The sequence below is a fragment of the Megalops cyprinoides genome, chromosome 9, assembly GCF_013368585.1.
Source record: "Megalops cyprinoides isolate fMegCyp1 chromosome 9, fMegCyp1.pri, whole genome shotgun sequence".
Classification (NCBI taxonomy): domain Eukaryota; kingdom Metazoa; phylum Chordata; class Actinopteri; order Elopiformes; family Megalopidae; genus Megalops; species Megalops cyprinoides.
The window spans coordinates 19,388,324-19,410,661 of NC_050591.1; the positions used below are offsets into that span (position 1 = coordinate 19,388,324).

General features: G+C 48.9%; 1 protein-coding gene across 2 annotated transcripts in view; it reads right to left on the reverse strand.

Moving 5' to 3' along the window:
* The window catches only part of pak1 (p21 protein (Cdc42/Rac)-activated kinase 1), a 41,529-nt gene extending 19,462 nt beyond the window's left edge, over positions 1-22,067 (reverse strand). The window contains exon 1 of one of the 2 annotated variants that reach the window (XM_036536856.1): positions 21,983-22,067. The gene's annotated coding sequence lies outside the window, so the exon portion shown is untranslated. Of the gene's footprint in view, positions 1-21,758; positions 21,920-21,982 lie in introns of those variants that run through there. The other variant, XM_036536855.1, reaches the window with a different exon arrangement.
* Between the last annotated feature and the right edge of the window lie 271 nt (positions 22,068-22,338).

Below are 22,338 nucleotides of genomic sequence, written 5' to 3' on the forward strand. Positions count from 1 at the left end.
ACATTAACAGTCAATGACCCTGACCCCTTTCATCCTTTAAATAACCACACTCTTAAGATCCAAAGTGCAGTAAGTGATTCATGCAGGTGTATGTTTTCACAAACCGGTGCTTTCCACAGAAACTGGCAGACAGTCAAGGAGGCCATGGTGCAGAGACACACACACACACACACACACACACCAGTGTGAAGACTCCCAGCACATTTCCTCATTTGGCTACAGAGCCTGCAGATATACTGTAACAGGAAATGAGACAGCCCACACAACCACATCACAGACGTGTCAAACTGCGGTCAGTACCTCGGCACTTAGCCGGCCTCCCTTTTAATTCTGTTTTTTATTTCATCACCCGAAGGGGCCATCTGCGAAATACGGTCCACCTGCGCCGCGTCACCGCTGAGCGGCGAGCGTGGTCACCGCACGCGACCCCAGACGGAGAGGCCGGCTAGATACGCCGTGTAATGAGATGGCCCGACGAGCCTCTGAATGGGAGCTCCGCGACACCGGCGCTCCCAGGCACTGCCCTGTAAATTAAACTGTGGCGCTTATTGACTTATTGGCGAGGGAGTGGAGTCGCGGCGTTTAGCACAGCGGGGTGAGTCACAGATCTGTATGGTCTCCCCGGGGCCCGGACACCTCACTGCTGCGAGACAGAAATGCATCGGGTGCCCGTTTTCCCACTACAGTGCCAGGCCAGTGCAGGACCAATGACAGAGCTACTGAGCACCTGCCTGTGTGTACCAGGACAGCATGGTCGTGTTTCAACAGCAATTTCATAAAGCAGGCCAGTGTGGAGTTCTGCAGGACAGCACACAAGGAGGGCACAGACGGAGAGATTCCAGAACTGTCCAATGCCGGAAACGGTGTTTGTAAAGGTACTCATAATCGGTGGAGAGAATGGCAGTTTACAAAGGTGTTGCCTTCTTAAATTTGTTTTTTTTTTGTTCACTGTTTACTTGTTTGCTATGTTTAAAGGTAAGCTGTGTTCCAACACGGATGCAGGGCAGAGGAGTCACTGGCAGTGGCGGTGGGCACACGGTTCAAAATCAAAAAACAAGTAGTGCTTCTTTGACATTGTGCTATAAGAAGAAGTAGGCTAAGTTCAGATGATTACAAAGAAATTTGCTTTCCTGTCTGGAAAGAGCTAACCCAAGCCTAGTTTTGCAGGACCAGTACCGGAACGCTGTCGGGATGAAAGCAGCCTGGCTCTTCTTGGGGACCCGGAAAAAATGCTGTCCAAAACTGGTCTGGGCCAAAAAGCATTGCCCAAAGTTGGCAGGATAGTAGGAAATAGCCAGGAGCTATCAGTGCGGTTAAAACCTCTGTGAAGCTGTAGAATATTGGAGTTGTCAATGTGGCTTACAGTTTTGAAATACAGCAAAAGGGTTTTCAGTGTTAACAGTGTTGCCAGTGTTACTGTCAAACAATACAGTGTGCTGAGCACAGTATCAGAGATCGCCTTTCGGCCGATACTTACATAAGACTGTAAAGTACAGTCATCAGCGTGGCTGATACCTCAGAAAAACAAATGAATGAATGCAAAAAAACTTCACCACTGTGAATCAGACCTGGTGTATTTCCCTGTCTGCTCAGAGTTGGTTAAGTGTGTAATGATTCACAGTGAGACGATGCACTGTGGTGACTTTCTCTCTCAGTGCCAATCTGAGCCAACAGAGCAAGATAGACACCATACCTTTGTCTCACACCCACTCTCTCCCTGACTCTACTCTGGTTTCTCTAGTCCGTTCTCTGCCTTTATCTCATACGATCTTGACCCCCCGACAGCCCGTATCACACAGCTCATCGGGTAAATCGCTTAAGGGAACCAAATATCTTCCTTCCGATGGGACAGGGTTCCCTGACAGGGGGTTCAAATCCGGGTTGTGCGGAGTCACACACGAGTCACAGGATGCCGTCTCACAGCCTGCTGCTGATGGGTTCGTTTCCCCATCGCTACCAAACCAAAGCCATTCTCTTTACCCACGTGCCACTTCATGCCAGCGGTAAAACGAAGAAAAAAAGCACCCAGCCCTGACTGGTCATATTGCTGACAGGATGTAGCTTATATTTTCTTTATCTATTCTGTGAACCATGTGTACAAGTGTATGTTTACTAACTTATCCCTGGATGAACAGCAGCAGCACATTTAGCCAATCAGTTTCACTGAACTGTTGGAACCAGGGTCTGACTGGCTGCTCTCCCTGGGCAAGGGCCACTGACGATAGACTGAGGGGCAAATGTAAATGGTAGCAGAAATATTCAAATAGGTCAAATTTATTCAAGACAGTATGGTTACAATCCATTAAAAATGTACATATTTTCAAAATGCATATTTTGCAGGGCTAAGAGCATGACTGGCACAGTCTGCATGTGTGTGTGTGTGTGTGTGTCTGTGTGTCTGTGTGTGTGTGTGTGTGTGTGTGTGGGGGGGGGGCATCCATTCTGAGCCCTCTCTTCACCTCATCTGTCATCAGCTGTTAAAATACGAGGTCAGCTAACAGTGCCCTGCAATGCACCCCTACCTTCAGCTGCACAGGAAGCCCGGAGCCCCAGGGGCCAAACCGTGTACCCATGACAACTTAAATGCAGATCTCTCTCTGTATTGGACCGCCATGGCCTGGTTCACTCTTCTGCCCTGTCAGCTCTCTCAGCGATCACTGTGCAATGTCAACTCCCAGAGGCTATGACCCGCCTGTCTGTCACATTCACAAGTATCACAGCAACACAGCCTACCAAAATAATCTGCACATCAAGCCCTTTGATATCAACTGACAGACCAATTAAACAACCAACACTAACTGTACTGCGGAGACAAATCAGCCGCACGAGATAATAGCCTTGTTCCATTTCAAAAAATGAATTTGGAGGGAGCCTAATTTTCGGACTAACCCTGGAAGTCACTCACATAGTGAAATGGGGAGTAATAATTCATTTTATAATAACCTGAAACTGCAACATGACATTTTGAGGTATCTGTGTTTTACAGGTCCGCTCAATAACTCGCTTTGCAAATAGGGGCTTGGCACATTTCATGGAGCTCAGAATTAAGGGCAACAGCTGGCGAAATTTCAGGGAGTTCTTATGTGTGAACACAAAGAAAACTGCAGGAGAATGCCTTAACACATTCTCAAGCAGGCAGACCCAATTTAGTCAACAGGCACATACCTTTCGTCACAGCAAACTGAATTCTGGGAAGGAACTGGGCCTAATCTATAAGAAACGCTCTGAGCTCTGACACCTCCCAGCTGCCACCTCAAGATACATGGGCTGTTGGTGATGGATGGAGAGAGGGGGAGAGAGTGAAGGAGGGAGGATAGCGATAGTTTTTCTATGTTCAAGACTTTTTGGCAAAACAGAGTAACTCTCATTGTGGTAATACAGCCAGTGAGAATCCTTTGAACCCTTAAAGATAGAGCACAGTAGACCCAGGGAGAAATAAAGAAGAAAAATACAGAAATACAGACGAAGGGGAATGAGTGAGGCATGGTGAGAGGAAGAGAAAGACAGAGACGTTCAGCAGAATTAACTAACTGCATTGTACTGGAAAAAGCATATTGGGTCTGCCCATTTGAGACATAACCTCTCAAGCCATGTTCTGGGTCGACACAATCCTTCAATTCTAGGCTTCGCTGACAACAAAGTCAAAGAGAGGTCTCGCTGTGTGCAGTAAAAACGGGAAATGATTCAGCTACCCTGACCCCACGCACCCGGCGTGTCAGCTCCCCCGGCCTGCGTCACGGTGAGCCTACAGCGTCGGGGCCACCCCCGCACAGGGGTGAGTTACGGCCTCATGTGTGTGCCGTTCACCAGAGGCTTCCCTCTGAGCGACTACCGCATTTCCATCCGGCCTCCATCACTGCGGCCTCCTCTTCCTTCAGACGTGATGTTCAAAAACAAGGGCCTGGCTATCTGTGGTCATTAACAATCCCATGGTATCTGACATAAAGGGGGGTTTTCCCAGCATCCTGGCGACATTTCAGACCAGGCCCTCTCAATTTAGCCATGTAAGCATCGCCCACTTTGGTCGGCTAAATAGCTAAATAAATACTTACTGTTTTTACTAAGTGATGTGCGGTGAGTATACTGGTGCAAAGAGGCTAAAAAATGACTGCCGTGAATCATCCTAGCATGTAAAAGCATTTTTAGACCCAGGAAAGGCCCTGTATAAATGTTATTTATTATCATTGTTATCACTGCAAACAACACAAATGCTTCAGACAAAAACACATCTAATCATAGAAGAATGTCCTCTGAGCCATCTGTTTGTCGGGAGGGGGTAGGGGGTGAAAACAAGTACTGGCAACTAAGATATCATGTTAACAGATTCAAAAATACCAAATAAACAGGAGAGAGGAAGAGGTTACCCACTGAATCAAGGGATTACATGGCGTAATGTCAGAAGAAAGGAACCAACTGTCATTATGATCACCAAAGCACACTGTATCACATAAGTGAATTTGGAATGATGCTCTCACTAAAACTATATAGTATTATTATTATTAAAACTATTATCTATACACCAGGGATACAGCTGGGGCGCGGGGGGGGGGGGGGGGGGGGGACTCTGGGGGCAGGACTTGTAATGGGGTGTGGTGTACAGGGGCAGCAGGGGTGGTAACTGAAGGTTTGATTCATTCAGAACTCAAGGATTTATTCAGTTCAATTATCAAGGAGCAAGAGGGGAGCCACAGTTAGTCAAGAGACATTGCTGGAGTAGCAACATGTACAGATCGGTCCCTGGACAAGGGAAGCTGCTGTTAAGATGACATGCTTTTGCGGTATCAGAGATGAAGACAGCACAGGACTAACCCTGCTACGTCGCTGACTGCCCCTGAGGTATCAGAAATAGCACCAGTAATAGGCCAGATCTCCTGGCTGTGCAGTGAGAGGCCACTGTGCTCAGCTCTGCAGTGGTGCTGGGAACAGAAGGATTGACATGACTTGACGTGAACTATAACAGCTTTAGCGGGGATTGTTTTTGCTGCACTGACTTGCGAATCAGCTCTCAGTTTCAGCCCTGAGATGCCCGAAGTCTCAAACAGTCCCTTGGACAGGCTGCCACTTAACCACCACTCTCCGCGTCCGAGAGGCAACGCTAGGTCTCCAGGTCCTCCTAGTCCAGCAAAAGCAACGATGGGACACAGGAAGAACCTTGTCCCGCTCGTTGCTCTGGTTTTTAGAAGCCCTGTGTGGCCAGGAGCTATCCCAGAATTCCCACCACTACCCACGCGTACGGAGTGACCGCTCCTCTCAGTGAGTCACACCGCGGCCCTGCAGCCACGCGAGAGTCTTTACCATCCGCTCGCTCAGCTGCGCGCTGTTAACATTCCTCGCAAGACCGGGCCGGTTACTGGAAGGGCTTCTACTGGGAAACGTGCCGCGGCTCCGCTGGGAAATCCGCGAGCTCCTCTCCACACTCCGCTCCCACAGCAGACAGGACCGCTGCGTTATCGGCAGCCCAATCGCCCGCTTCACACCTCACATCTGCAATCTGCAGAGCTGCCAGGCAGTTGATGAAAAGCTGCTCTTCGGGGGGAGGGCTTTAAGGCAACCCTCGATGCGCTCCCAAGCACTTCCTGCCATTGGGAAGGAGTCGGGCTGGGTCACTGTGAACAGGCAGCACGGCACAGGTGTGTTATAAGTAGATGTTTGCCCCAGACAGAGTCTGTGGTTCATTTAGTGAGGTGGTTCTAGAACAAGCTCAGTAAAGAGCAGCCTCTCCTGGGGTCAGTGCTCAAAACGCTGGTATCTACCAAGTCCATCCAGTGTAGTGTGCAGTTTGCTGCGGTCTCATCCACCGCTACACGTGCCTCATACCACCACGGCAAAAACCCAGTATCAAACACTACTAACATTTCAGCCCTCACTGAAAAAAAAACCCACCTTGCTGTTTCTGAACCTAAATAAGCTCAGCTTTGATTAGCACTGTTTCCCGTAATCACCTGATGAACCTGATAATTAAAGAACTTGAAATGCATAATATGGCCCGGGACAGGCAGCCGCTTCGTTCGCCTGCGATTATCCCGCTTCGCAAGTGCCGCACGCCGCGCCACTCCCGCCTCGCTGCCGGCGGCCTTCTCTATTACAGGGCAGCGGCGCGGCAGAGACGGGGAGACACGGATCCTTTTGTGGTGTCCGCCGGAGCCGGGGGACCCCCCCCGAGTCTGACCAATTACATTCAATTCTGACGTTCAAAGCAGCCACAGAAAAAAAAGCAATCTAAACAGCACCCTGGAGATGCGGGGAAAATGTAAGAAAGCAGCCTTGAAAAAGCAGAATATACCCAAAAGCAGTGTCCTCCTTTTTGCTTTGTGAGTGTGTGCGTGTGTGTGTGTGCGTGTGGTGTTCGCGTATGTGTCAGTGCAAACAAAAAGGAAACATTGTCAGCAAGACTCTGCTTGTTCCAGATTTTAAAAGGTATTATGGTATTATGTACATGTTAATGAACGCCTCGCTGGGGAGTGAAAGGGAACTTCAAGTGTATATTTTACCATATTTTAGGCTCAAATAACCCGCCTGTTTCCTAACGCGCCTCCCCCCTCTTTAAAGCTGTCCCCAGGGACACAATGGTACTGGCTTTGTTTTTTCAGTTAAGTTTGCTGTTTTTCCAGAGCAAAGAGAAACTAACACACAGCGTGATAACAAAGGTGTCAAACGCCGGAATGACAAAGAAATGATGATCATTTTGGTTTTAAGAGAGAGAGAAAAAATCACTTTGACTGTTGGCGGCTTTGGTGGAAAAACAGCAAAGATCTCAGGTGTCAAAGTATGCAAGACCCCGCTAAAGGCCCCCGGCACGTCCTCTCCCCCGGCTCCGGCTCCTGCTCCCTCAGAGCCCACAGAGCAAACACACTGCGTGCCCACGCGCAGAACAAGTGTCTCATTAATGCGAGCGCACCGTTCGCCCCTCAAGGCTTCCCAGAACTCCCAGCCAAACGCAGCCTACAGGAATGAAGCACGTTTTTCCCCTCACACTCTCCCTCGAACACACGTACACCCGCGCTTCTTTTCCACGTAACGCGCAGCACATGTGTATGCCACTCAACCGGGACTGAAACTGACCGCACTAAAAACACTACAACTAAAGCTAAAAAGACAAGAATATACTGGACGTAACTGGACTTTCAGTGCTTAACACAAGCATATACCTGCGGTGAGGGTCTGTACATAAGTCAGAATATTACATGTTTTAATATCTAACGTGTTGATAGGTATAGATTAGCAAGGTACTGATACCTGTATTTCTGTTTCTGTGTGTGTGTGTGTGTGTGTTTCTGTGTGTGTGTGTGTGTGTGTGTGTGTGTGTGTGTGTGTGTGTGTGTAGCTGCAGAGGGGGGCAGGACGGCAGCAGCACGCTCTGCGATGAAGGGACAGAGAGTACCGACCGTTCGGCCACGCTGCCAGGAAGGCCGGGTCCTCCGTCCTTTCCCGGCCAGGCTGTGCGTTACTCACACCCTGCCACACAGCGCGCCGGTTCAGCCGACTCATCAATTATCAAAAACAAGGTAGAGACACGCTGGGCGTGAGAGAGGGAGGGGCTGCTCGGGCCTTCTGCTGGAGGCCCCACCTGTCCCCAGAGCCAGTAAGAAGGGCCAGCGCGGGACAGCAGATGGCATTAAAGCAGGCAGGGCCAATTTGCATGTAAATGGGTCCAGTAAAAGCTTTGCGGCACCAAGACTCCGTTCACCTGCTGGTCAAAAATCCTCCGGGACGGGATGGGGTGAGGCAGGGAGTGAGGGGGGGTCTCTCTTCCGCATGAACGGGGAAGAAGCCAGTTCTGGACAGTATATTGCGGGCTCTTTGTGTGGGACAGGGGGAGGAGTATCAGAAAAAAAGAAACAACCAATAAAAAAACCACACCACACTCCCCAAAGGCAAGTCTTTGAAGATAAACAGCTTTCACTGTGAATAAACACGATCAGAGTTATTCTCCACATGCTATTACACCTTTAGCAGATGGACAGTTTGCTTTGCCTGGACAGCATCAGACTCCAGAAAAAGAGAAGCCTGCACTTGATCCAAACTGAAAAGAGACAGCACCACTTTCATGAGCACATTTAAATAAGTCTTGTCCTCATCTTGGAGAAACAAGGATTCAAAATCAGCTTGCAACATCATTTTGCAAAGCCTCTGTTCTGGGTGAAACGGTACTGCGGGGCAAATGCATTTGCTTCCTGAGAGGGAGCAGCCTGGGCGTGTCCATCTGCTGGTGTAAGATCTATCAGTGCAGACGCCCCGCCTATTGCCGCCCAGGGCAACGCTCTCTGACGGATGAGCTGTGACAGCTCCAATCACAGAGAGGAAGAGCAACACTTCATCCATCAGCCACTCGATCGCTCTCATCCAGTCTTCAGCAGTATCACTGACACACACACACACACACACACACACACACACACACACACACACACACACACAAACACACGCACACATGCACACAGAGCCGGCGCCACACAAAACACTTAACTCTTCCTTTCCGATTCAGACATCGAGCCAAGAGGCTACCAATCGATTCTGTGAGTTTAAAACCCTGGTGTGTTTCACTGTCTGATTCTGAGAGCTCCCACAGTGCACAATGACTGACGAACTGACTGAAAATACATAACTGCGCAAAAAAGATTCCAAATATGGAGAGGTGAAAAGTCAAATCAAAAGCACAAGCACAGCATCAGCAAAATGAGATACTGAGGTGCCGGGACACAGCTGGGAGCGCGAGCAGAGTCCTCTTTCACCACGTCAATCCAAATCCCGCTCACATCCGCCACGTCTCCCTCCACTTCCAGAGACGTGTCCTGGACAGAGAGCCCTGTCTGGTGCATTTAACAAGCGTAATCGACGAGATGCCTTTCGCCTTGTTAGTTTTGAGAGCATCATTCTGTCCCCATGGGCCGGCTGGCGGGGGGGGGGGGGGTGTTCTTCACAAGCCACAGCGGGAGGGGGGATGGGCAAGGATGAGTGAGCCCAGAGAGGGAGGGTGTGTGTGTGTGTGTGTAAGGGGGGGGGGGGGGGGGGGGGGTGGACTAGCAGACGTCCCATGCGTAACCGATTCAGAGTGATGGCCCATTCCTACAGCGGCGGTGACTGCATCGCAGATCTATACACACCCAAATCGCAAACAAACCTCCAGGGTAATTACTCACAAACACGTGTGCGCCGGGAGACGCGGACACGCATACACGCACACACGCACACGCACAGACAGAAAGGGCTGGCGGTGCACGCAGCTGAGAGAGGGCCTACTCCCATCATCAAGCTGCAAATGTTTTCGATACAGTATCACAACACATTAACATCATTATTCTCACCCCCCACCACCCCACTCCAGTGCCGAATCCCACTGAAAACCCCTCATGACCTGAGCCAGCATATGGTAATTACTCGGGTGATTTTACAGGGGGCCTGATTCAATTACTGCTGTGATCACATTGGCTCCGCATTTCATGAAATAAGGAGCAATTTTCACCATATCCACCCATCCTCTCTCCCAGTGGTGGTGCTCTCTCCCAGTTTCATTCAGGGCTTGGTTATTTCTACAAGATACGACCCTCTGCCATTATTACTGCACCTCGGGGAAACTACTCCCCAGTCTCTTTATTACAGTGTCACAGCAAAACTGTGCCCCAGTCCCTGTATTACAATGTCACAAGAAAACGCCTACAAGGTCTCTCTACTACAACGTCACAGGACAACCACTACCAGGTCCCATTATTACAGTGTCACAGCAAAACTATGCCCCAGTATCTCTACTACAGTCTCACAGTAAAACTACTCCCCGGTCCCTCCATTACAGTGTCACTGTAAAACTACTCCCCAGTCTCTATATTACTGTCACAGGAAACCCCCTGCCGGGTCCCTTTATTACAGTGCTACAGGTAAACTACTCCTGGGCCTCTTTATTACAGTGTCACAGAAAATCTACTCCCCAGTCTCATTGCTGAAGCTAGCAGCACCTGGGAGGCGGGAGGTATTTATGGGGTTTGTTTTGGTTTCTGTGCTTTTCTCTTTCATTAGACAGAACACAACCCATCCCCCCTACCTCACAGGGAACCCACCTCTCCCAGTTCACCCCTCCCTCCAAATAACAGGCTCCCTCCTTTCATCTGAGACCGGAATAATAACCGCCACAGCGTGTGCGAGTGTAGCACACGTGTGTATCTACTCCTGCACTAGTGTGATCGTATTGCTGTGTGTCTCCGTGTTTGACTGTATGAGCGTGTGCGTGTGTTGGTGTGCGTATATATGTGCTGTTGAGGCAGGCTGGGGTCGATGGTGAGCCTCCTCTCTCGAGTGTCTTTACGACAGAGCTACACGTTCGGGTTGAGCTCAGGGGGGTAGCAGGTTACCTGCTGCTGCTCTAGGATGGGGCAGTGTGTGGACTGCTGCTGAGGATTTATCTGTTTACATGATGTGCGTTTCACTTCACAGGTGTTTTTCTATAGCATTAAACAGATGATATACTGGTGCTTGGGGGCTCTTTTGTATTGTAGATAATCCAGTAGGTAGAATGATATGTTTTCCCCGTTTACTGTTTCATAAGTGTTCCCACGGAGAACTGGAGACCAAAATGTTCAGACAGGTATCTCTCCTGTCCTTCACAAACATCCCCCCCCCTTCCAGTACTGAGATCAGCTTGGAGGCGAAGGATTACACGTGGCACGCAAAGTTAAAAAGAACAGAAGGCAGGGTGCTGGAGGGCTGCCGTAACGGGCAACACTTAGAACAATGACACCGTTTGTGCTGGTCCAGGAGAGCAGGGTAGGGTGGTGGCGGGGTTAAGGGTGGGGGTGCACCGTCAGCCAGCCCAGCCCCAGCGTCTCCCTCACCGCTGAAAGCAACACCCTGTACCTGAGGGCAAGCGGTGTGGAACCCGATCCCCTGACGATGACACCTCACAGGGGAGCGTCCCCTCGCGTGAAAGGGGAAAGGGGGCGTCCCCTCACACCGCCTGGCAGATGCCACCGGTGAGAGTGTTCAGACCAACCCCCGATTCGCCTTCACGGTCATGAGCACTTGGGCAGGTGCTGATGACATCAGAGGTGTCAGAGGCGTGTGTTAACCCGAGAGCTTGAGCAGGACCGAGCAGGGAATGAAGAGGAGCCACCGGCAAGCTTCTCCAAGCCAGGGGGTGGAATGCGTTGGGCGCCCGGTTCCACACGGATTACTGCTAAAGAAACCCGCCTGCAGAGCCCGACAGCTGGAAGGCTGGCACAGCAGAAAGAAAATTCTACTCCGCCTGAATGTTGCAGCCTTTGTGCTGAGTTTTGAATTAGTTTAATCAGATTTTTTTAAAAAAAAAAAAAAGCTCCACAGACAAGGGAGGACAGCAGAGCTCTGTTTTCAGCACATATTTAGCCCCTCGTCAGAACGTGAACAGGGGCGGTTTTGTTTTCCCGGCCGTTAACAGCCCAAGGTGGCTCCACAGAGTTATTCCACCCAACACATCACGCTTCTCCCCTCAAGGCAGCATTCCCTTCCAAATACAGGACGGTTGTGAATCCAATAATGCGCGTGAGACTTCGGAACAATGTGGCCGCCTCACTCCTTCCACCCCTCCCGGTATCACTCAGGTTCAGAGGTTGCTTTCAAAGACGATTTCCATGTGCTGCCCAGAGCAAGTTACATTCACTCTAATAATACAGACCTGCTGGACAGAAAACAAAACCTCCACAGCTTTAAACACAAGCTTCCCACTGCTGCCACATGGCTCAGAAATTGCACTGAGAAGGGCCTTCAGTATACACATATCCGAGCACCTACAAAGGTAGCTCAGCTTTAATGAAACAAAAGGGGAAATGTTTACCGTAGGGCTCTGATTTCACAAAAAGCAGGCCCACTTCCTCACCTTTCAGCCACCTCCGCCTTTCTCTGACAAGGTAACTGACCCCAGGTTTACTGGAAATGCTCTGGCCAAATCCAGCATAATCTCAAAGACTGAGACTGAGCGACGGGGTAAGAAAGGAGGGGGGGGGGGGGTTGAGAGAAAGAAAGAGAGAGAGAGGGAAAGGGAGAGAGACACAGTTATTGAGCACCGTTCATCTTCCCTCATACGCTCTCTCTCACCCGCTGACAGCTACGTTTACTCCGACAACGCAATGCACCATCACCCAGTCCAGACCAGGCCTCCCTACTTAATAACGCTTAATGACCTACACTTAATGCAAAGATAAGAGCAAAGGAGGGAGGGAAATAAATCTGAATGTCTGCTGGCGTCAGGCAATTTCAATAATGCAGACACCAAAACCCTGGACGTGCTTCCAGGCCGGTTCAGGCAGCAGCGAGAGGGCAACCCGTCTGGCCCTGCTCAACTTAACGATTACCCTCCTCAGCTCTCACTTTCTTCCTCACCCTGTATAATTTTGCCCGGCGCATAAACATTTCCGAAAATTTCCACTTCAGATAAACAGCAAGCCTCTGCTGTTTCTTTCGGGGTCCGTCAAAACCCTCATCATTCACGGCTTAATCCTAAGCCTTTTTTTCCCCCTTTCTCGCAGCCATTCTTCTGCCGTTGATTGTGACCGAGTCACAAAAAGTGGCAACGTTTTTTCTCTCTTTTCTTTTTTCGTCATTTATCCATCTATTTAATCTATCCTAGAAAGAGGCTCCCGCTGAATTCATACGTCTCTCCTTGCTGTGAACTTTTTCCTTTCTTTCTCTGCGAGACCGAGGGACACAGAAAGGAAACAATGCAGGCCCTGTGGTAGAATAGAGCTCTCCATTATTCATGGAATATTGTGCAAAGTTGATCCCTTTCAGGCCCAGGGCTCTTTTCTGCCGGGGTATCAGGTAGAGCTGGGAGGGGGGAGGAGTCCTGCTCAAGTGTCTCTGTTTTCGGGGACTTTGTGAGTGCCCCCATGGGTCCAAATCCCTGGCTGACGCTGCCCTGAAAAGCATCACGAGTGAGGTCTGAAACATGATCAAATCGATATGAAGCAGTCTGGTCAAACAGCCATCTTTTTATCTCTGTGCAAACATTTGATTTCCCAACAGGCATCAGAAGTAATTGAGAGAAAAAAGAACTTTTTTCAATCCATAAAAGTCTGTTTCTTTGGGGACGGAATACTTTCAAATGGTTTTCTTATCTAAAGTCGAGGTAAGTTTGTTAGGAAATGTTTCGGAAATTTAAGATGTTACGTCATACAATCAGATGATCCACTTTTGCCAATCCCTGATCAAACATCAGAGTAACGGTGAATCCACAGGTTCCTGGAGTGGAACATTTTCATTGACTGTGTACAGACAGCAGCAGGACAGAGAGCTAGGAGGACAGCCTTTTTCGCTGGTGTGAGCTGAGCGAAACGATAAAGAGGGTTCCTATAATGCACAAGAGCGCTCCATCATACTTACGGCCAAAGACACGTGGGAGGAGGGGGTGAGTGTGAGGCAAGCCGGGAGTCCTCTGATTAATGGGGTGTCCGAGTGGGAAAGGGGGGGAACCGCCGCCAACATCCTGGCGCTTAGACAAAGCGTCCCGCAATCGATCGGCTTTGTTAACAGGGCGCGTGCTTCCCAACCTGGGCCCCTGTGCAACTTTCACTAAGAGCCCGCACCTGGAACAGTGGACCGTAAAAGGGCCAGCCTTGTTTGCAACTGCTCTTTCAGGCCTGTGGTCCAAGGCCTATTCCCCATAGTGTTTCTGCACATGGAGGCAGCGGCCTAGAGTAACGGCTAGGTCACTGTACAAAAGATCCCACGCCTGTGAGGGTGGGGGGGATTGCACTGTACACCTATAAATCTGCCGTGGAAATAATTCCAATTTAAAGTATAATCAATGATACAGGGCCTGAGTGATGGTGTCGTTGAGGAAAATGAATAGTGTAATGCAATACTGTAATGAAACAAATGCTTAAGCTGACACTACTTAATATATGCAAACTGCATGTTCAATAACGCATCTATCCAGTGTTGATCTACAAGCAAGAGACTAATTCTGAAAAACAATTTATATTAATGCATTCAAACAGCTTCAAAGCCGTTTTTAGCATCCATACGGCTTTTCGATCGGTTTTGATAATCACGTTAATCATACAGACTATTTACAGAAACAGCAGAACCCCTTCTATTTAATAAAGTCAAAGAGAGAGAGAGGGAGGGAGAAAGCGAAAGAGAGAGAGAGAGGCAGAACGGATCTCTGCAGAAATACTCCTATAATGAGGTCGTAACCCCCTCCTGCACTACATAAATTTGTCAGATGGGGAGAAAAAGATCTGACCAGCCATTACATTCACCATTCAGACACACATCATATTTCAGCCCGCTGTAAACGCTTCCCTCTCAAACCGTATCTGCTATTTACATCTCAAAGCGCGCATCACGTGCTTTGAGAATATCACGCCAGAGGCTCTCCTCATACGCTGCAGCCATCAGCCCCGCTGAGATTCCTCAAACAACAATTTCAACAGTTTTGCAACAACCAAAACGCCTTTGAACACACGGAGCGGCGACAATCTCTGCACGTCAAGGCATTTCCCATCACACACCCACCACCGTTCCAAATTCTATCATTTTACGGAGTCCCCCACAGACAAGTGCTGCAAGCCGTGGGTTGCCAGCCAGATGGGATGTGGTCTTAGTCCCTCCCTTAGATGTGCACTGCTTAACTGAATCCTTAATTCCCTGGGAATCACCTGCGATTCCAGCTCTGAATTAGACATGTACTAAATATGGCAGTAGAGCATGATCCAATATCAGACGGGTATGACACCTTTCCCTACCCCTGCCGCAGGCGCGCACAGACACACACACACACACACACACAGCAGATCAGGTTTGTGTCCTGTGACAGTTGACTGTCCAAAATAAACCCCTTCCACTAAAATGAAGAATGAACGAGCTCACCAAGAAACCTTTCCCATGGGGCGGCAATCACTCGAAGGGGTGAAGCAGTGGGCAGGTCAGTCACAGCGATGTCGTAACTCTGCTCCGCTCATCGAGCTGATACTCGGGGGCACCTAATGGCATGGCAACGGATTCCAACACACACCCACCAGCAGAGCACATGCGACGAAGAACGGAGACGGCAGGGGAGGCTTGGAGATCTCCAGCCAGCAAGCCTTGGGCTGGTCTAAAGTCGACTCCCTACCTCAATAATTAACCAAGATTTTTTTTTTTTACTCTGCCCGTAAAACAATGTAATCAGCAGCGTTAATAGGGCAGAGGCTGCACCCATGGCTGGTTCCCCTCATTGTGTTTGTTTAGTGTGACAGTCCCCACCCACAGACAGGTGAGGGAGAGAGGGTGGGTGAGACAGGAAGAGGAAGAAAGACAGCAGTATAGAGAGGGAAGCAGGAAAAGAGAGAGGCAGGGGAAAAGAGTGAAAGAGAGGAGATGAACACAAGAGAGAGCGAGAATGAGAGAAAGACAGAGAAAGGGAAGAGAGGGAGCGGGAGACTTTACCCTGACATACCCTTTCTGGCGCTTCCTCACACCCTGGCTGAGGAAGCTGGGGCATCTCTATAGCTGGAAAGGGAGCGAAACACAGGACCCCTGCTGTACTCCCTCAGGGACATCCCTCCCCGACTGCCTCCCTGCTTCCTGTCCAAAACCCAGGTCCTTTCATCTCAGCCTGCCTGTCCCATTCACTTCTCGCAACTCCGTAAGCCAGTCCAAACCCCTTCGTCCTTCCCTTCCTCCATCTCCCTTCCTCCTCTCCCTCTCCCTCTCCCTCTGTTCCACCCCCAGCCTCTCCGCCTGAAGGCCCGGCAGCCCCTTCCCTTCCCTCGTCAGTCCAGAGGGCCTCTCTATTTACACCAAACACACACACTCAGTAGCCTTATTCAGGCCTCTCACTCCAACACTGCTGTGGAGGTCCAGAGAGTGTGACAACTCACTCCCGGGGGGGGGGACAAGTGAGGTTAAACCTCATACAAAAAAAAGAGGAAATTCCTGCTAGCCTGTCACCGCTATCCCCGCTGCCACAACCAATAGCGACCTCCACGTTCTGCTCCTTTGCAGACGAGCCGTCTCCCGCTGTCGTGGCCACTGTATCCAGCCGCCACACGGCACCCGTGTCACAAAGGTACCAGGAGACGCACGTTCCGCGCCATTACCCACGATTACCTAAGCAAGGTGCTGCATCTGGAAGGTCAGCTCGGCTCGCAGGGTTCAGGAAGCACTCCTTGTAATAGGATCCGTCATTATTAACGCCACCCTCCCCCCGCCTCAAAGAGTCTAGAGGTGCGTGAGCGTTTAAGGTAACAGCAGTAAATGGGAACGTCCCTGCGGTTGAGCAAACACTGGTGCGTTCGTGTGCATGCAGGCCAGTTGCATGCAGTTCTGTGCTTAGATCTAACTGTTGTGCTGTAAAAAATCCACTTTCTTAGGCAAGTCTGACCTATAAGAGTAACCATTTACTCATAAAATACAGATTAGCTCAATTGTACACAATTTCTCCAGAATCCAACCACATCTCCCTTTGTCTCTGTAGCAATTCTGTTTCTCACAGCTACTGCCTACAAGTTTACAGCACCTACTGGCAGGTTTTGCGCATTATAAGATGTACTTCACATCTCCACAGATCGCATGACCAGCACAAGACAAAAGTTACTCTATCTTAAAATAAAACTCATGTCAAATCATTAAAAGTTGATATAATGTGAATTTACTGTTTTACGATACATGACTCTTTTCAAGAGTTTTTTTGCATTTCTCTTGGCTCTCTCTTTGGTGAAAAGCTCTGGCTGGAAGGAGGAGTGTGAGGTTCTAAGCTCCTAGGACACGGTTTTGAATGCTCAGTTATGCAGGGAAGTACATCACACCTCACTACACACACAAGATGCTACGTTTTCACTCCCTTCCCTTTAACCCTGCTCCCTGGGTAAATGAAATGATAAATAAAACCACCCCTTGTTATTCTGAGCCAGTTAACACCTGTGATTATAACAGAGACAGAGGAGTCCTGGACCCCGCTCCTGACGTTGAGTCATTTTACCATGTTGGCATGGCGACACCTCCTCTGAGACACGCTCCATCCTGCAGGCGGAATCACCCTGCAGGTCAGATGTTTAATCCTCCAATTAGGTGTCTAAAGCCCTGGCTCCGGAGGGGGGCCCGGGATCACACGACCCGCCGTGTCGCGAGGACCGTCTCACACAGGCCAACGCTGTGAATTCGCGAAGTTCCCAAATCCCCAACTCCCCCACCCCCGCCACAACCGCTAAATCAGAGAGATAACTGTCATTCCAAATCTCTTCAGATCTCTTCTGCTTACAGCGGGCTCCACCTAACCCTCTTCCCTAGCCACGGAATCAGACTGCTGTGGCCGCTCTCCAAACATTGCACGGCAGCGAGGATGGGATCTTAAGTGATCCGCCCAGGGGGTGAGCATGGCAGAACCGTTTCGCCTAGAACCAGAAGGAACATCTGACAAAATGAACAAGATCCTAATTGTCTTAGAGATTATGACATCTCGTTTTTTTTTGTTTTTTTTTCTCTCCAGAGGCCCCCATTTCTCTCAACCCTTACGTGTTAACACTACGATTATCTACCCCAGGGAGCACGGGGACTGCAGAGAGTTATTTATAGCTGATAGTATTATTATTGCTTCACTGGCCGCGGTACCCCCGTTGACAGTGGTCCGCTCCGTCCCACGGAGCAGGGCTGCGGATAGGAGATTGCACGGGACGCAGGATGCACAACCGGAGGAGCGCGGGAGGCCTGCGGAGTAAAGGGCTACGCGGAGCGGCGCACGCTCGCGCTCCGCTCATTTAAAAAGCCGGCACAAATACACGGGAGACGCTGATGCAATCTGACACATGTTGCGTAATGGAAGCCATAAGCAAACAGGCAGTCCCCGCTGCCACTGCGGTTTCCAAGTGTCCCGCAGTTCCAAGAAGGATGAGACTTGTGCACCGGGGAACACCCCAGAAATTTAACAATCCAAAAATGGGCACTTAGGATGAATAGGATGAACTGCCCGATGCCTCTGTCCCCCCCCCACGTATCAACTTCCTATGTTCTCAGTCAAAAGCACATCAGCTTTGTCAATGTCAATGCCTGTGCCTATCAGTTACGCTTCCAAACAGTCTGACCTTGTCAGCTTGGTCCTGTTTGGTTATTTAAGCAGTACTGGTATTTACCAAATAGTGTACAGTGTTGTATCCATAAACCATGACATCACAAAACGTCCTCCTATTCCTGGCAGCGATGAGCTATCAGCACAGGAATGGCACGCTCCCTCACTCACACACAAAATGCACATGCCAGCACATGCGTGCACGCGCACACATATGGCAGGGTGATACCCACACCACCGCCGGCGGCGTCTGCTTCAAACACCGGCGGCGTCTTAAAGAGCAAACACCTGCTTCTTAAACTCCACTCATCTTAACAAAGACCTGTCAGCGGGTCCCAGGATTTCCTGCTGATAAAGCACCGGAGAGGGAGACATAACAGGCCTCCAGGCAGCTTTTCAAATAAACATCAAAACCAAGACCCATTTTCAGGATTTAATTCTATGAACAACACAAGCTCCTTGTGCTGTGAGGCATTACAGAAAAAAAACCAGTGTGGCCACGCCAAATGCGCTTCCCAGCTGACGACAGTCCCATACACAAGTTACGTGATGTCAGCGTTTTATACCCTCTGGCCTGGGGCCAAATGACCGCCCACCCCCGCCTCCTTCTCTCCCACCGACCGTTTTAAAAAAAAAAAAACTGAAGAGGTCTCTCACAGGCTCAGCCAAGTGCATATCGGGGGAGTGGGTGGCGTACCCTCTGCTGCTCTGCTGTTGCTCCGGACAACAGCAGGCGAGCTGTAACCATATGGTGAGTTACGGCCGTAGGGCTGACCACACCTCTGATTGACCGACCCATCCACAATCTCTCCACTGCACTACATCACCTCTCGCTGCTGGACGTGCTGCTGAGGGACTTCAGCGACTCGGCCACAAAGTACACACTCCTCACACGGAGACAGAGGGACAGTATACGGCAAAGCGCTCTAGGTGAGGCAGAAATCAGGGGTGAAGCAGACGGATCGCGCGGTGCTTTGGAGCGCAGACATCACACACACTGGCAGGGGAACACCCGCCACACACAGGAGGCCTATGTGGTTGACACATACCCTGCCTATAAGGGGACACTCACAAGGGCAACGGTAAAACCCATCACACAACATATACAAAACATCTATCATATCTCACACAGACAGGGCATATTTCACACAGAGAGGGCAACACATAGCCCATCAGAGACACACAGCAACACATATGCCATCACACACACACACATACGAACACACACCCAGAGCAACACCTATCACATCACATGAGATATATGGCTCAGAACAGCCCACACCAAAACGCTGCTCAGCACAGATTCATACTCCCAGGCCACATCACCTAGATCAGCAATATCACTGCTAAGCAGAAGGCTGTGAGATACATGATACATGTACCCCCCTCAAGCAGACATCAACTGGTGTTGGATGGAGCAAGGCACAACCAAATTCCATGACATGACAGAAACATGACAGGAAACAGCCTACAAGGACTGGATAGATGTGAAGTCACCCTCTGGGAGAGAAAAACAATATTTTCTAAAGGACCGAAAGTTTAGTCAGAATGTGTCAACTCATGGACATGCTTTATTTTTTTAAATAGCCTGCGTGGCTGAAGCTGAACTGGTGATGAGCAGGGTTTTATATTGTGCAGCCACTGTGGGACTGCTCGCTCTGTCTCTGACAGCACAACGAACCGCACAGCTGCAAAGGGTGCTATTAAATTCAAACTTCAATTCGGCCTCAAAAATTGATACCCTGAAAGCTGAAAATCTAAACTGACACACCCTATTTTAAAATCCTGCAGTTGTTATGGAGTCTTACTGATTTACTTAACACTGATAGCACCCTACACTAAAGGATCTGTGCTTTGCTGAAATTGTAGGGTAACTTGAAGTGTATAAGAAGGTGTGCCAATATATTTCCTCCTGCCCAAAGAGAACACATTTGACCCACTGTAGCAAAATCAGATGGTTAAATTCTACACCCCCCCTTTTGGTTCCCGTTTATGCCTGTCAACTTACACAAATTCAGCTGTCGCTAATATTACCATGCTGTAACATGTTATGCTGGTAAACATTAATTCGATGCAGATTTTATTGAGATCAGAGGTCAAGGTACGCCTATTTTATTGCACTTGTAAAATTGAGGTGTGAAAAGGACAGCACTGACTGATGAAAAACACTAAAGCCAGAACAGTCTCCTCTGTTTTCCTGCCTAGAATATATGTTTGTATATGACTGCGCGGTAATATGACTGAACAGCGCAAGTGAGTTTGTCAGACAGCGTAGCCAACATCTGCGTGGTGGTCAAGAAACAGGCAAACACGAAACTGACAGTCTCTTTAATTATAAATCTAATGTGCTATTTTAAAATAATGCAGCGTCAGGCAATGTGTCTCAATTAGATCTGCCGCTTGCGTTTTCTAATCAAGTCGCTACACAGTTTCACCCTTCCTCCCTCGTTTATCTTTCCCAACCACACAATGATGAATAATTACAACCCCGACACAAACAAAGCATCAAGTGAATTAAGTTGAAACTTGTGAGACGAGGGACCGCTACGTATCTACCCAAAGTATAAAGATTACCTTTTTCAATTGCATCCATTTCGTTTATTTTTCACTGTCACGGCGAGTTAAGTGTATTCAGATTTAGGTGTAGCCATGTTTTTAATATACGGTATACTGAGGGAGAAAAGGATGCCGGTGAGTCCCATTTCAACTTGTCTAAAAGACTGCAGTGATATCCCCTGCCTAAGACAGGTGGCACCAACCAAAAACAAAAGGTGTGTAGAGAGGGGGTACCATAATCCTACCCCGATGCCAATGTAAAAATCTTCCTAAAGATTACTGGACTGGATTTCGCACAGCAAAATGAAGCAAACAGCAACCCACAATACGACCTATATAGCCAACCTATTTCTTTGTTCTTTACAAAAAATACCCTCTAGATCTCTACCAAACTGGCACCGATGACTAAAAAATAATCGTTCAACTATATAACGATATCACAAGCTACTTTTCCGCATAACAATCTGCAATATTAAACTGTCTATCCAATAATTTGAATGAACCAAATGAGGGCTAAACAGGCTACTTAAAGAGTGAATAAATCACGTGATCGTGTTTAATACAGCTTCAGTATGAGAAGAAAGACACTGAAATATTACTTTCATTAAAATCCATCTTAGCTAGCGACATAGTGAGTTTATCGTCGGCTCAACATACTGGCTAATGTTGCCATTGCAACTCACTGCATGGCTAGCAAACTAGCTAACGATGTACCTTAATGGGCAATGTAATATGATAATTACTTGTATTCAAATATGTTTGTGATGTATAATCACGTAACTGAAAACGAACGATATGCACATACAGAATGACAAGAAGAATAAAAATGTAAATTTCATGTAACGGTCAAAAAAAATCTTGAATTTAACCCACGTCGGATAATGGTATGCGGAAAAAATAAGGGCTGAAAAGGTGAGTTAAGTGTCAAAAAGAAATGGTTAGACTTCAAGTCGACAGCAGCAAAAAACGAATAGCCTGAATGATCCGCGCTAGCTTGCCGTTTCAGTGTTGCACTGTTACCTACTCATATAGCATGGGCATGCTCGCCTTTCTCATGAGATAGCTACATACCCTAGCAAACGGGTCGTATAACAGCACCCTAGCAGACGCTTCCGAGGGTTACACACTGCTCAAAGCGGCCGGTCCTAAAAGGGAAAGGCGAACGTTTGAATCCGCACACATAAACACTTGCCTCTTGTTGTCTTGGTGCAGAAAATTCCCAGTTGCTATTCCCACTCGCTCTCGCTCGCTCGTCCACTCATGCACACGACATACGCACTGCTCACCAATTCCTCCTTTCTTCCCCACAAACTTGTCTGTCTCCGGCTATTGTCAGGCTCATACGAAACTGCTACATAGCAACGCCCGCCCACCAAGCAGTCTGCCAATGTGCAACTGGTCACCCCCGAAATCTACCTTTCAGCAATTGATCTCCCTCGTAGTCTGTCTTGCACGGAAGGCGGACACTGCACCAGCGAAGGCGGTCCCCGGTTGTGGCAGGTTCAATGTAGCCACTCCGCTCCGTGTGAAGACATGGCCGGCCGGTGGTGACGTTATCTTGGCTACGTCATTTTTATGAACCGGTCTTTAAAATGATGTAACCCAAACCTCGCCAAAACGGCTTTCATTGTAACAAATTTCAGTTCACCCCAGTACCATGGACGTTGACATAATTTTGATCTGTCCACGTGATGTTCTCAATACAGCAAACCCCGTGAAAGTAAATGCAATAACATGAAACTGTTGACTATGGTGAAATACAGGTAGGGATC